Consider the following 14170-nt stretch of genomic DNA (forward strand, 5'->3'; position numbering starts at 1 on the left):
TGATCAGATTAGTGTTGTTTATTAAATAGCGATGATGTGAAGGTGATGAAGGAGACTCTGCTGACACCGTCTTGCTTGTATATAGAAAGGTTTATTACAAGAAGTACAGCATCAAATCAAGCACCTAGGATTGCCTGAGAGAGGGTTTGAAGCCAATATGAACTGCTCTGAATAACAGCTCCAACTACCCTGCCTATATAGGTTGGTTGTTTTTGTGAACTTTCAGACAAAATGAGACAGGTGACAGAGAGACAATCTAGATGGAATCCAACCTTTCAACCTAGCTTATCAATCCTTGACCTGGGCCATAATAAAGTCTTGACCTGGGCCCCTAACTGATCATAACAGACCCAGGACATCAAATAATATGGCACATCAGATACTACATATTAGCATTCATGCTCACTCGCACACCTGCAACAGCACCCAACCAAACAGCAATTTGGGGTTCACAATCTTGCCTGAGACCACTTCAACATGTAGACTGCAGGGGCAGTTTACTGATTGGTTGATGACCGCTCCTGACCCACAGCCACCCCAGTATATACACTGTATATGATCTGTGTAATTCCAAGTGTAGAAGTGGATGTGGACATGTGTGTACTGACTGCTGCAAAACACCTTAACTTCAAGGAACAGTGACCTAAAAATAAGGTAACAAGAGAATTCATCCCATTGGAGTTTTAAGACCATCAATGTCTATGACAACTCTGTTGACAAGGGAAGAATTTATCCTACTACTTTATATCCACCCTGTACGCAAACATGAGACAACTCCAGTAGTGTAATGTATCTAAGAAAGTATTATGCTTCAGTTCAATTTTAAGGCACTTGTATTTTAGTTAAGTATTACCATTACAAGGTGTGCTATGATAGAAAAAGAAAAGGCAGCTTGTGCTTCACATTTCACAGAGAGATACTGAACTTCTTCCTCAAATACATTTATTTCACAGCTCTGGTTACTATTTTGTATAGTAAGATTGTATAAAGACATGTTACTGTATGTGCAGTTGTTATAATATGCACGACCATCTACCACAATAAAATGTAAGTTACACATTCAAGCTTTAGTTGAGAGCACTTTCACATTTGATACTTAAAGTACATTTTAATAATATCACTTCTGTACTTTTATTCAGGTAGACTGTGGAACACAGGAGTATTGTGACTTTTACTTAAGTACAGGATCTGAACACTACTCCCACTAAGAGGAGGGAATTTTGCCAAGTGTGAGGTGGTTAAAAACAGGATCATGTTGTTGTTAGTTGTTGTTGTAGTACTTCATAAAAAAAGTCATCTGCATTGCTGGGGCTGCCATGTCTCTCATTGTCAGACGACATCCTGTCACAAACACGACGCTGTGGGCCCCGGTGCATCCCATCCAGGTATCAGCCCCTTTCCCTGTCTCAGGCCATATGTTTCTGCTATTTCTGTCAGTAAAATCCCATTCACAACAACCACTGCTGGTTGTTTACAGAAGTTTAAGCTCCTCTGATACATTCCTGCTTATGTTTGCATGCTTTTTAGCCCCATAGATAATACATGAGCTTGCTCGCTTGTTTTTTAACGAAGGGGAGATGCTGCCATATGCATGGAGGAATAAACGAAGACCTAAACTGACAGCACCATCTGCCAAACACAGTTGACGTCAAGAGAATGGCCCCCGCTCAACATTTTGCCCGGCTCTCAGGAGGATGCCACATTGTCATCAGTGCTAATACTAAATATTAATAATTTGTTGACCCCAAAGTGTTTAGAAATCACTGATGCAGACACATATTGCCCTTCTGAATGGCATATGCAGATGTCAGGTGAGCACCACCGGACTGTGCTGTTCAGTGTGTGTGTATGTGTGTGTGCGAGCGAGCGCGTGGTGTTTTCCAGGAGCTCAGAGACTAGACAACTTCCACCAGGACTGTCATGAATATTACATCGTTCCACATACCCACATAGCTCCTCCTCTCTCTCACCCTCTCTCCCTCACACACACACACACACACACACACACACACACACACACACACGTTGAAGAGACAGGCTTAAGGTGCCGCAATAAACCATTTATCGCAGCTAAATGAGTCTCTAACAACAACAACAATTTAATTTATACCAATTTATGCCGGTGAGAAAGTCATTAAAAATAACAATACAACACTGCATTTTGTATATAATTATCTATGTATGTGCAGTAATACATATATGAATTGTGTTGATTACCATCCCATAGTCTCTCTTAATGCAAAATTGAAGCTGGACCATTTTTAAGTTAGGTATGGATGCTACTTCAGGGAGTGGATTTTGCAATATAACCAAAAAAAGGATCAAAATTCCTTTAATTTAATCACTGAATTTGACTTGATTGGTGCAAGAAGACACTTTAAATATTACTGTAGGTGAATTACAAGCCTAATAAAGTCAAGTTATTGCCTTCCCATTGAATAATAACCACATGACTGCTCTTCTGCAAAGCACTTAACTTTGCTGACCTTAAAAGTAATTTGTGGTTTGTAATTCTATAAAAGTTGCACCTGCACATCAGTCTGGAGGTAGGGTTAATTCTTTAAATTCAAATGATAATAATAAGTCATTGCAAATGGAAATGCTTCTGTGCTGTATCGGCCCCAGATTAAAAAAGCAGTGACATCGGTAAGGATTCCTGATGGACTTCTCAGACCTGACATGTCTCTCCAGACACTAGATGCATTTCACCTTGGCATCTGCTGTGATCGCTTCTGTTTTCCTCCCATACGTCTTTATTAGTTCGTAACTGATGGGGACACCGCGGGATGTCACTTGATGAGAGGCACCATGTCGGTGAGACTGATTTATTCCCAGCATTTGCTCTGCGGTCGTGCCAACTGACCCAGTCCACCCCGCTCCCCACGCCAGCCCTCCACACACTCAGACCCCAACATCTTGGACAGCTCTGCTTACCCTCAGAATAGGACCCATCCCACCAAGGTGCGGTAACTTTATATGTAAAACATCCCGCGAGTCATTTCACAGATATCCGATTGAATTTCGCCTGAGATGCGAGATGGTGATGCAATGAGTGGTTCTGCATGCCGTCAGCATAAGGCGCTTTCTGCTGACGTTTTGACCATGAGTTATAGCAGTACGAACAAGCAGACACTTTTGCCTTAATCCTCAGATCACAAGTCGGTTCATATGGACAGCGGGTTTCAGATGTTTGACAGAATCTAGTGGATGGCGAGACTACCATATTTGGGATAATGTGGAGTGGACGGCTAGCATCAGGCTCGGATCATGTTGCTGTGGTGTTTTCGCCTTCGAACAGCGACAGTAAACCAGGCTCGTAAAACAGCAAACCAGATATTCTTTCTAAGTGACAGAAGACGCTGGAGTAAAAGATCCCTCCATGTTTTATTTTAGTTGTTTAATTTATGTATCTATATTTTAATTTCATTATCATATTTTTAGCCATTGAAATCCTGCACATCCATATAAAGGGGCCACTGTTATTCTATCACAATTATATATTGTTTCTTAAGAATTAACAGACTAATTACACTTTGAATGTGTAGACTGTTGGTCCCACCATCAACTGTTACTGACCAGAATTATGTTTAGAAGTTTTAACAAATAGGGGATTCAGCATCCACTACATGTGATGTAGCAATTTATATGATGTTTTTCACTTCAGGCTCATTTCAGTGAGGGTATCAGTGCCATACAAGCATCGGTAGATGAGTTCAGTTTGGCAGGAAACCTTGGCTGTCACCGTTCAGGAAGCAACAGCTCTATTACCCAGCTAACATAAGAGTTCTGGGCGTTTATACAGTCCCCCCCATTGATTGCAGCGAGTCACAGGGCTGAAATGCATTTGTTGGCAGGCAGCAGTGGTAGACACAAAAGCATGGGTGGGTGTCAGCTTTTAATTGTAACTGTCTTGCAGAATGGGTGTTGTTTTAATATCCTGTATAGATTTTTATGTAATACACTTACTTGTGCAAGGCAGCCCTGAGCAAGAATCAATTCAGCCCAAAGGATCCCGCCCCCCTACCCTTTTGTTAAAAGCCAATCTTGTTTTAATGATGCATGAAGAAATATTCAAGCATTGACATTTCACTGTCAGGTTTCTTTAGAAAAATCAATTAAGATAATACAGCTTTGACCCAGTTATCCAGTTAATGCTTATTAGGGATGTAATATGATTTACTGTCAGCATTTATAATTCTTTGCATCTCATCCCATTAGCCCTGTGACTGTTTCATAGAGCGCCTTACAACGGTCACTTCTAGGAAACTACAGTCGCTAGGAGCTGATAAAATGGAGTGGAAAGGAGTAATGACATTGATTGGGATTGGTGGGCAGGTTAAATGCGAGCCCCTGAGGCATTCTCTCTCTCCCTCTCTCTCTCTCTCTCTCTCTCTCTCTCTCTCTCTCTCTCCCTCTCCAGTTTTCACTCTGCCTGTCTCTCTCTGTCTTTTCTTTTTCCACCAACCAGAACGTGATGGAGTGCCAAATACTGCCCAGCTGCAAAATTACACATTTGTCAGTATCACAGGAATCCAACAGGGACATTTATTGTCATTTATCTGAGTTACCTTAATTATCTGTGTTGGCTACCTGTCACGACGAGATATTTAACTCTGGGAATTTATTAGATATAGTACATCTTTCCCCAACTGTCCCTGACTCTATGTGTCACAGAGTCACTTTTACTGATTGTACAAATCACAAAAGTTATCATCATCCAAAGAGTTTTGTCTGTAAAGTTGGATTACCCGATTACTTTAGGTATTTTAGTATTTTCATTTTCTGCTTTATACTTCTACTCTACAACATCTATTTGACAATTTTATATACTAATTACTTTGAAGATGCTGATTAATAACACAAATTACAATCAACACATACATTAATTAATTATTAATGTAATATTACAGAATAAGACTAATCTTTGTTGATCCCCTTGGGGCAAATTTACAAGTTACCCAGCAGATAAAGTACACAAAGTACTTGAAATAAGCCCCACCTGTACCAGCTGCAGCATTAAAGTGATGTACACATTAATGCATCAATAATTATAATCCAATAATATGATACACTATTCTGAAACGGGCCACTCTGATAGGGAGAACTTTTACTTTTAGTACTTAAAGAATGTTTTGATACCAGTGTTTTTTTCCCTTTTACTTCCTTGATAATTCTGTCACTTTCTGACCTCAGCCCTTTTGGTTTGAACATTTTTTTCCCACATGTCGACCTATATGAGAGAGTGTTAGAGCATGGTTTGATTTGCCACAATGACCAACCAGTCAGTTGACAGGGGCCCTCAGAGTTTACCCATATTGGCTGATCACCAAGCCTACAGACACCAATATCATCTAAACATAACAGTATGGCTTTTTGATCGTTGGACAGCGAGCGAACAAGGTTATCCACAATTTGCAGGGTTTTCCAAAAACAAACAAACAAAAAAAAACAATGTATAGACTTATACAGAACTAATTCCTCTCAATCATCACTTATGACCCCACTACAGGTGTGTGGTGGGATATTTATCTGCGCCTCTGCCTGTATTTTCTATTTTCTATGTTTATGGGCGTGTACCCCGGCAGCCTTCAGGTGAGGTTGGGGCTTTATAAAAAGGTAGCAACTAGTTACCGGGCTGTAAGCAGCGAGCACTGAGAGACACAGCACTGAAAAATGGTTTTAAAAAAAGTAAAGCGGGGCAAAACACCAAAAAAGAGTAGAGGGGTTAGCTTTAACTTTCACTTTCGCTGACAAGAGCATTTGCAAAGAGTAACTGGCAATCCTGCATAGTATACCTTTAAATCCTAAGTTGCAAAAATATAATTTTTTTTTTTTTTTTTTTTTTGCTTTTTCAATATGTCATAGGGAAGACACATGTTTACATCTCCTAAAGTTCCTAAGTTGTGCCCACGATTGCCCAAGCAACAACAGACTTCTGAGTGTCTAGTAGGAAGGTCAGTCTAAAGGCCTCTACACATGATCAGCTGTAAAACCGCTTTGCGCCGGCTGTCCTATTGTTTGTCTATGGAGAGGGCGGCAACGCCTGACAAAGCGGCACCGCTACCCTTGGCTCGAGTGAAGTGAGTTATTCTTATTATGTGAAGGCCGCTTAACACATCAGTCCTAAATGTTGTCTGTAATTTCTGCTTCACCTCAAACATTACCTTCCTTTACCATACAGTATGTTTGTCATCAGTTGACTGAAAAACAAAAATTAACATGAACTTACATAGGAAAGCCCAAGTCAGAAAAACACGTAGTAACAAGCCAAATGAAGATGTAAGGTCTTTACTTGTTATTTTAAAGTCACTGGTTAAGGGCTGTTGATGCTTTGCTCATCTCAGGTCAGATGAAATGCCCCTTAAGTTACATTTAGCAGGACTACTTGTAACAGAGAATGTCTACATTGTGTTACTGTTATTTTTACATTAGAAGATCCAAGTCCACCGCTGTCAAAGACTAACATTCAGCTTTAGTTTATCAGCTAAGCAGTCACAAACCTTGTGAGGAAGCGCTGTACTGTATTTCAGAGATACAATTTTACATGCAAAGAATTGATGTCAAACTGAAACAGGATACACGAGTACAATCATCCACCAACTGAACAAAAAACTTTCATCCAAACACGAAATTATGCACGGAACAGAAATAAAAAGTACATTAGCACTGCTGCGCACAGCGGGAACACAAAGCACCGAGTCCCGCGGGGCACTGTCGAAGATCACTGATGTCTCCATAACAGAAAATGTTAAACCTGTTTTACATTGTTAAATGCTTTTTTTCCTGGCTTGAAGTGCCGACATTCTGTGTTGTAAGAACTAATTGTCATGTTGGAGGGAGGAAGTCAGGCTTTGAGTCACTGTTTCTGAACTCAGTTCAACTTTATGGCATTTCAAAGCTGTCAACGGCAAGCCTGGGGTAGTGCGACGTCACTGCACTCAACATTAAAGGAATGGCATTGCTCTGACATCTGGGGCTGCTGGGAGAGAAAATATTTACTGTGCTGGAATTCATTCACAAGGTTTATATATCCTCATTATTATTAATACATTTCCAATTAATTGCATATTTTGAAAATGAATATATTGGAGATGTATATCTATATTTCATGTGTTTGCATGCAAAACAAAACAAGTGTGCATCGGTGAATGGTGCAGCCTTTATCTTTATGTGCACGAACGTAAGTGCATGTCAAACTGTGTGTATCTACTGTACCAAAGTGTGTGAGTGTCCACAGTGTGGCTGTTCTTTGTGCTCTTTAATGTAGTGCAGCTAATGCCTGTACTGCCTGGTGCCTGCTATCATCTGTCTTAAGGTCAGGGGTTAAGTGTCAGAAAAAGTGACACTGTCTTACTCTGCCCTTTAAAAATATTCTGAGCAAAGGAGGAAACGCTAAATGAGGGCTGCTTCCTGTCAGTGTAAAATTAAAATGTGCCTCAGAGGAATCTTAATTTAATGCAATTTTGTGAAGGCGATGCTACAATCAAAAAGAATGAACCTGGTGTTTTGCCTTTTATAATATGTGTTTAAACCTTTATATATTGCCGCTGTACGTCACAAAGCAATTTATTTCGTAGATATGAAGGACATATATACAGCAGAGGATTGTATATCCTACAAAGCTGCTGCTAATTGTGGTGTTTTAGAGACAAAACAAAACCAAAAAAGCTGTGGCAAAGTGTACAAAGGGTGCCTGTTGTTTTCATTTAAGATACACAAACTCAATTACAATGCTTACAACCAAGGAATATGAAACTTGCATATTTTACCCAACCTGTGTGAGTGAATCCCTAAACACACCCCGCTTTAAACTAACTCCTGTTTCACTGCTGCTTTGTCTTTTGCTTTACTTCTGCAGTCATAAGCCAAAAAAAAGCCCACATCCCTCCCTACCTACCTAAATGCATATCGGCAATCCACTGACACAAAGGCATCATCTGCCTGTGTGTACAGAGCAGCAGCAGCCACTTTGGATCCTGAATCTCAATGGGCTCATAGTGCCTCCGACGCCCATCTGTTCCGAGCCAGCCAGCGAGCCACTAAGCAGCAAACTTTGATCCCCATGTAGATTTTTTCCAAACCCATCCGGATTTGCCTGCCCCTTAAGATCCATTGTGAGGCTGCCCCCGAGTACAAATTCTAGATTCATTATGAGTGTGGGCGGCAACCTTTGTATTCCCCAAAGCACAGATGTATGCAGACAACATATTGCTATTTGGTAGCATAAAAGCCCAAGCCCATTGTTCATTGTTGGTTCATATATCACAAGTAGCTGAGCACTTGCTATGAAATACTTGTCGTTAACATTAACCATTAAAGATGTAGTGTTTTTTTTTCCCTAGCATCACTCATACTTGACCTTAACACCTATTTGTTTTATCTTTCCATGTCGTTTTGTTGGAGAAAGCTTCAATTAGACTGTTGTTTAATCCACAGATGACTACATGCTTGTGGTACATTTTACATTTGATCTTTAATTATTGTTTATTGTGCACACTCATATGCTTCATAAACCTCACTCGCTGTGATATTTTGGGAATATATACACAGGCAACCACTAAATATCATTACTAGAACCTTTTGTTAATTATAGATATGTGATACAATAATACAATGCAATTCCCTAAACACTGAAAACAATAAAAATGATTCACTCAGTGATATCTACACCCCAAAACAAACACACCTGCCTGTAGATTTACTATGAATAAAATAAATTAAAAGATCTTAGAGTTCTAATGTTCACTTTTTTTTTTTGCGTGGTGTTGCCTGGCTGTGTGTGTGGAGGTGTTTGTATACCATCCTTTGCAAAAATAGAAAACTTGTCAAAATTATCATATAGAAAATGTGGGTGGCCAATAGGTGACAGGTAGGCATTAATTCTAAAAACATATAATTATGTAGAAAAATGTTGACTGATGAAAAAAAAAAAAAAAAAGAAAACTTGCATGGTGACACCTCCACATTTTTTCCCTCGTTTTTAGAGACATGGCAGCAGCATTAGCATTGGTCATTAGTGGCAGACACATCCGTGGAGTGTCGAATACAGAGGCTCATACGCAGACCCTATTTGGTTACCTGTGTGACAGGCTTGTTCAGGACACCAGAAACAGCTGTCCTGGCCTGTGTGAGCCAAAATAATTAGGCCTGTCATCTCAGTGCTCTGATTTCCCCTTCAGCCCGCTCCACAAAATGCTAATATTTTGCTTTCATTGTCACATTCACCTTGACACGGATATTGCCTTGGCGCATAACTGGATGAGATGACTCTAAATTTGCATTGTTCGTTCTAATAAATTTGCTTCCTCTGTACCTCATGGCAGGACCCATCAGATAAAGTCTCCCGGAGTGTCATCAATCATGGCCCGGGCTGACAGACGGCTTTCGCCTTCATTTGTTACATAGAGGAACATGCTTAATTATTTGTACTGTAATTAGTTGGGAAAATGTCAGGAAATGTCAACTCTCTGTTCACTGTGGAAGGGCTCTGCTTGAAAGCCACAATGACTGAAGTGTCATTAATGCCACGTAACAAGACGAGGATCAGCTGGGGGAAGAGGGAAGAGGGAGGGGGGGCGGCTTCTTAGAATGTAATCATGGAGAGAGTTAGAGGGAGACACAAATCAGCAGTGCTAGCTAGCATGATGGGCATCTTATTAGCCAAGCAGCCAGCCAGCTGCATTTTTCAACCACATCTTGTTTCCCTCCGCTTTTCTCACACTGGCACGAAATAAAGGCAGCAAGTGGGGAAAAGAAATGAAGTCAAGTAAACAATTCCGGCTTCCCACTCGCTGTCAAACCGGCCGTACTTTGCTATGTTATATTGCCTGTCATAAACAGGCATTATGCCAAATACAAAAACAATGGAGAGGCTTCTCGCTTGAGCCCTCCTTGCTAAAGCAGAACTTTTTTTTTTTTTTTTTTTTTACAATGCAATTAATAGCAAGTCAAACTGTACCCACAGAAATGTTATCTCTTAAGTAGTTAACAGGGTGATTATGTGTCAACACAATAACAGCTTTGGTCTTTTCCCCCTGAAGCCAAGCCCATAATTTCATCACATTTCTCTCCTTTAATTATACAAAATAATTATTTATTGCAAAATTAGAGGACAAAGTCATTAAATAACCTTCACAGCATATTATATCACCGCTAATTATTGCATTCAGCTGCTAGCATCTGTGAAATACATATTTTAGTGCCTATTTGTTTTAGCGACAATTGGCTAATGTGTGTGGACAGGCCACTTGAGCACTTATCCAAAAGGCAAGGTAATTTACACTTGTTTGAAACGGGGGGGAGGAGACAAAGGGAAAAAGGGAAATAGGAATCCCATAAGGGACATCTTTTGTTTTGGAGGAAAATATGTAGTATTATGAGGTCCCGAGGGGGTTTCTGTGGCCATTCGTCTTTTCAAGGCCTCACAGTGGGAGTGTGGCGGAGCAAGGCTCAGCCCGCTACCTTGCCCACCGACAGGCACTGATGGTCATCCAAGAAGCTCCTTAATTAGCCTGCAATCTGGCAACGACCCGTGTTCCTGAGATGTGGCAGCCCTGTTTAAATATGATGCCAGATGCAGTCCCACCTTCAGCATGTCATCTCATTGTCCTAGGAAGCCACGGGGAGAGAGAGAAAAGGGGAGAGAGAACACAACATCCCACAACGCAGCATGTGGTGTGGGATACTGTGCTTATTGTGTTGTGCTTATTCTCCTTTTCCGTGTTTCTATTTTGCTTTCTGTCTTTCAGCGAGCGCCCTTCGTCTTGCTCTGACACGCCCAACTGAGCGATAGACCTGGGGCGACCTCAAACTTGCGAAGTGATGAAATTTAGGGTTTGAAGATTTAACAAAAGTATTCCACAGTCTTATAGGTAGACGTGTATGTAGACACATATCCATATGCATGTTGCCAGACATGCATGTGCATTTGGATCATCAAATGTGTTATCATCTATGGAATTTCTACAACATTATAGACAAACTTAAGATTAGAAATGCACACATACATATGCAAGCAGTTCATGTACTACCATCAAGGCATATTTCTCCATCTCAGACCACTTTACAGGGCTGCCGCCATGTGAATAAAGAATCTAAAACTGGAAAACCATACTCAGAAAACCCATTAAATCCAACCGAGTTTGACCTCCTTTATACAGACACACTGTAATACTTGATATTAGACTAATCTGCGATTCAATATGTAGAGCAAGAGCAGGCATTATCTAAAATGGTGTAAACATGTCCCAGAGCCGTCTAAGATTCCCTTCTTATAATAGTTTTATTTCAGAACATATAAATACTGGATATGCTGTAATACTAACAGCAGCCTCTGTTCAGCTTGTTTGCTCGTGTGCTTCCTCGAGGATTTAGGCCGTCACAGCAACACAACTTTGTGTTGCTGCGCTCATAGTAAATGTGGATAAGCTCAGAGGACCGGGGACTTTTTATAGACCAGTCAGTACAGCTCTTTCATGGCCAAAGATACAGCCTTTTTTTCCCTCTAATACAGTGGCATCACTGAAGTCCACTCACACTGCATCTGCTTTACAGATCTGAGCTTATGATTTAACAAATAATTCCTTTTGGAGATTAAGGGACTAGGCAGTTGTTGGACAGGAAGTGTGTGTGGTGTTAATGTGTGGGTAATTAATCAGCTGCAGTGTGACACGTTAGGTAGCCAACAGCTTGGGTTAGGGGGTGTTTTGGTTTAATGCTATCTGGTATATGTTCATTCATTTATCTTGAATATCACCTTTTCTTTTACAGATATCTACATAAATTGCTCATACATTACCCATAAGTCATCCTGAATGCAAAGTTTGTATCTTAAAAGCTGGCTCATTTGTTGCCGCCTGTATGGGAGAGAGGAGATAATCTAATCAATTTTCGGAGCAAATAAAATTAAAAACAAAAAAAGGGAGAGGTGGGGGAATCACATATAACATTAAGGAACATTGAGAAATATCCAATTGTCTGAGCAAATGTAAAATGCCAAAGCCTCTTAGAACATTGTGAGTCTTTATTCAGTAATACATTATCATGCATATTTCATATGGGGAGATTACTAAAACGGAATTGTGTGTCTTTCTGTTGTATGTCTTTATAATTACACCTTGAAGCCATAGCTGCATTTTTTTCCCTCCCTTTTTCCTCCATATTCATGAAAAGCAGACTTGTAATTTGATAAAGAGACGCTTGTGTTCTCAACTTCATTCAAACGGCATCATGGCGCTGTATTAAAGTGGGCATCTGTGTTCTCGCGGCATTAATCTCTTCAAGCACATTCCAGCTGCTGTGATGTGCGAGAGGGAGATAAGTCTTAAACAGTCTAAAGCTAAGCAAACCAGACAACTCTATTATTGGCTTCATAATTGCTTAATTAAACTTTTGTCACTAATCATTATGAGGGCAATAGAGCTGTTATAGAGGCTTTCTGTCGAGCAGGAAAAAAAAAATCAATAAACTGTGTTGGGGAGCTGATCCCCCCCCACGTCTCTCTCTCTCTCTCTCTCTTTCTCTCTCTCTTTCTCTCCCTCCCTCCCTCCCTCACTCTTTTTGTCCTCCGCAAATGAAATTCATTGCTGCCGGTTAGTGATCTGTAGGTCTGGAGCTCGACTGATATGAGCTGCCATCACCATTTGAATTGAGGGGTATTCAGTAGCACATGAATATGAACAAATGGCAAACATAAATCTCTTGCATGAAGTACACCTTCTATCCCTTTATTATGGAACAATTGACCCATCTAAAATGAATTCTAATGCCAGGGAAAGCATTTAGATTTAAATTACACCGTGGGTCCCCTGGACCTGAGAGATGACGGCATAAAAAAGATTAATATGCTAATTATTTTTTTTCCTCCCCTCTCTTTATTCCTCTTTTCGACATTTGCGTAGGGTTATTGTGAGCCTTGTAAATAAGATGACTGTTTTGTCAAGGAATGGCTGTGAGGTTCCCTTCCCGTAAAGTATGCTTTAGATCACTGACATGCATCTAGCCATGGCATTATCTTTATTGTTTTTTTATTAGCCAGTTTTTTTTTTCCCTCTCACCCCTCTTGAAGCACTTCATAAAATGTGTGTGTTCAGATGTGTGTGTTCAGTATGCAAATAATTATTCTCTCACTGCTGACCCAGAAAGTCCATCAGATGCAAACACAACATGATGCAGATTGCAGGTTGCCCCTGTCTCTCTCTCTATGGGAAATGTTTAGTGTCCCTCCAGAGCAGTCAGAAGCACCCTTAGATGGCCCATTACAGGGGCCACTGTTCATTCCAAGGTTCTGCCAAACGATCACAGTTTAAATTATGTTGTTTTTCATATCCTTTAATTGGCCTGGCTTTGAAAAACCAACTTTTAGCTTTGAATGTGTTGCCATAGGCAGCCAATTGGCAAGAGCGCAATAGGGGCAAAAGCCTCATTTCATAATTTGTAGGCACTTTAAAGTTGGCTAAGCCTCTGCGGCAAATTGAAAAGTGTCCAAAATGTAAGAAGGGAAAAGGGCTTTTTGACTGTGCATCACCATGAGAATACTTGACGACATGGCGCAATATGTGCCTTATCTTGCAATTATTGCAAGCATTATGTATCGGGAAACCACAAGTGACTTACACTTTGTTATCATGGTTTTTACATGACATAGGGACCGCAGTGAACCAACTTGTAATTTTGCATGCTGTTGTCAAACAATGTCGCACCATAGGTCTTTTATTAGTGGTGGAAACAGTAGCAGTCCCCTGTCTACTCATATAAACATCACTGTACTTAATTAATGCAAAGTCGGGTTGTCCCTCTAGAACAGTGGTTCTCAAACTTTTGTCATGCAATTCCTTCCTTCAGAAGCTGGGAGAAGTTTATGCCCCCCACACCCTTCCGCCCCACATTTTTAATTAATTATTAACAATAATTAGGGTAGCAACTAAAAAAAAGGATGCATGTTGAATTTTAGTGAAATAATGGTCAGGATAATAGCATCCGTGAACCTTTTTTGGTTTATTTCCCCTCATTCAGCTTTTCCTGGTCATCCATACCCCTCCTGCAGCTGCTCTATGCCCCCCAGTTTGAGAACCGCTGCTCTAAGATTGGACTCGACTGGTTATACTGGCAAACACAGCAAAAGTACAGTATGTTAGCTAGAAGTGAAAACAATAACTTGGAATATACAAAG

This window comes from Epinephelus lanceolatus, chromosome 10, assembly GCF_041903045.1.
Source record: "Epinephelus lanceolatus isolate andai-2023 chromosome 10, ASM4190304v1, whole genome shotgun sequence".
NCBI lineage: Eukaryota > Metazoa > Chordata > Actinopteri > Perciformes > Serranidae > Epinephelus > Epinephelus lanceolatus.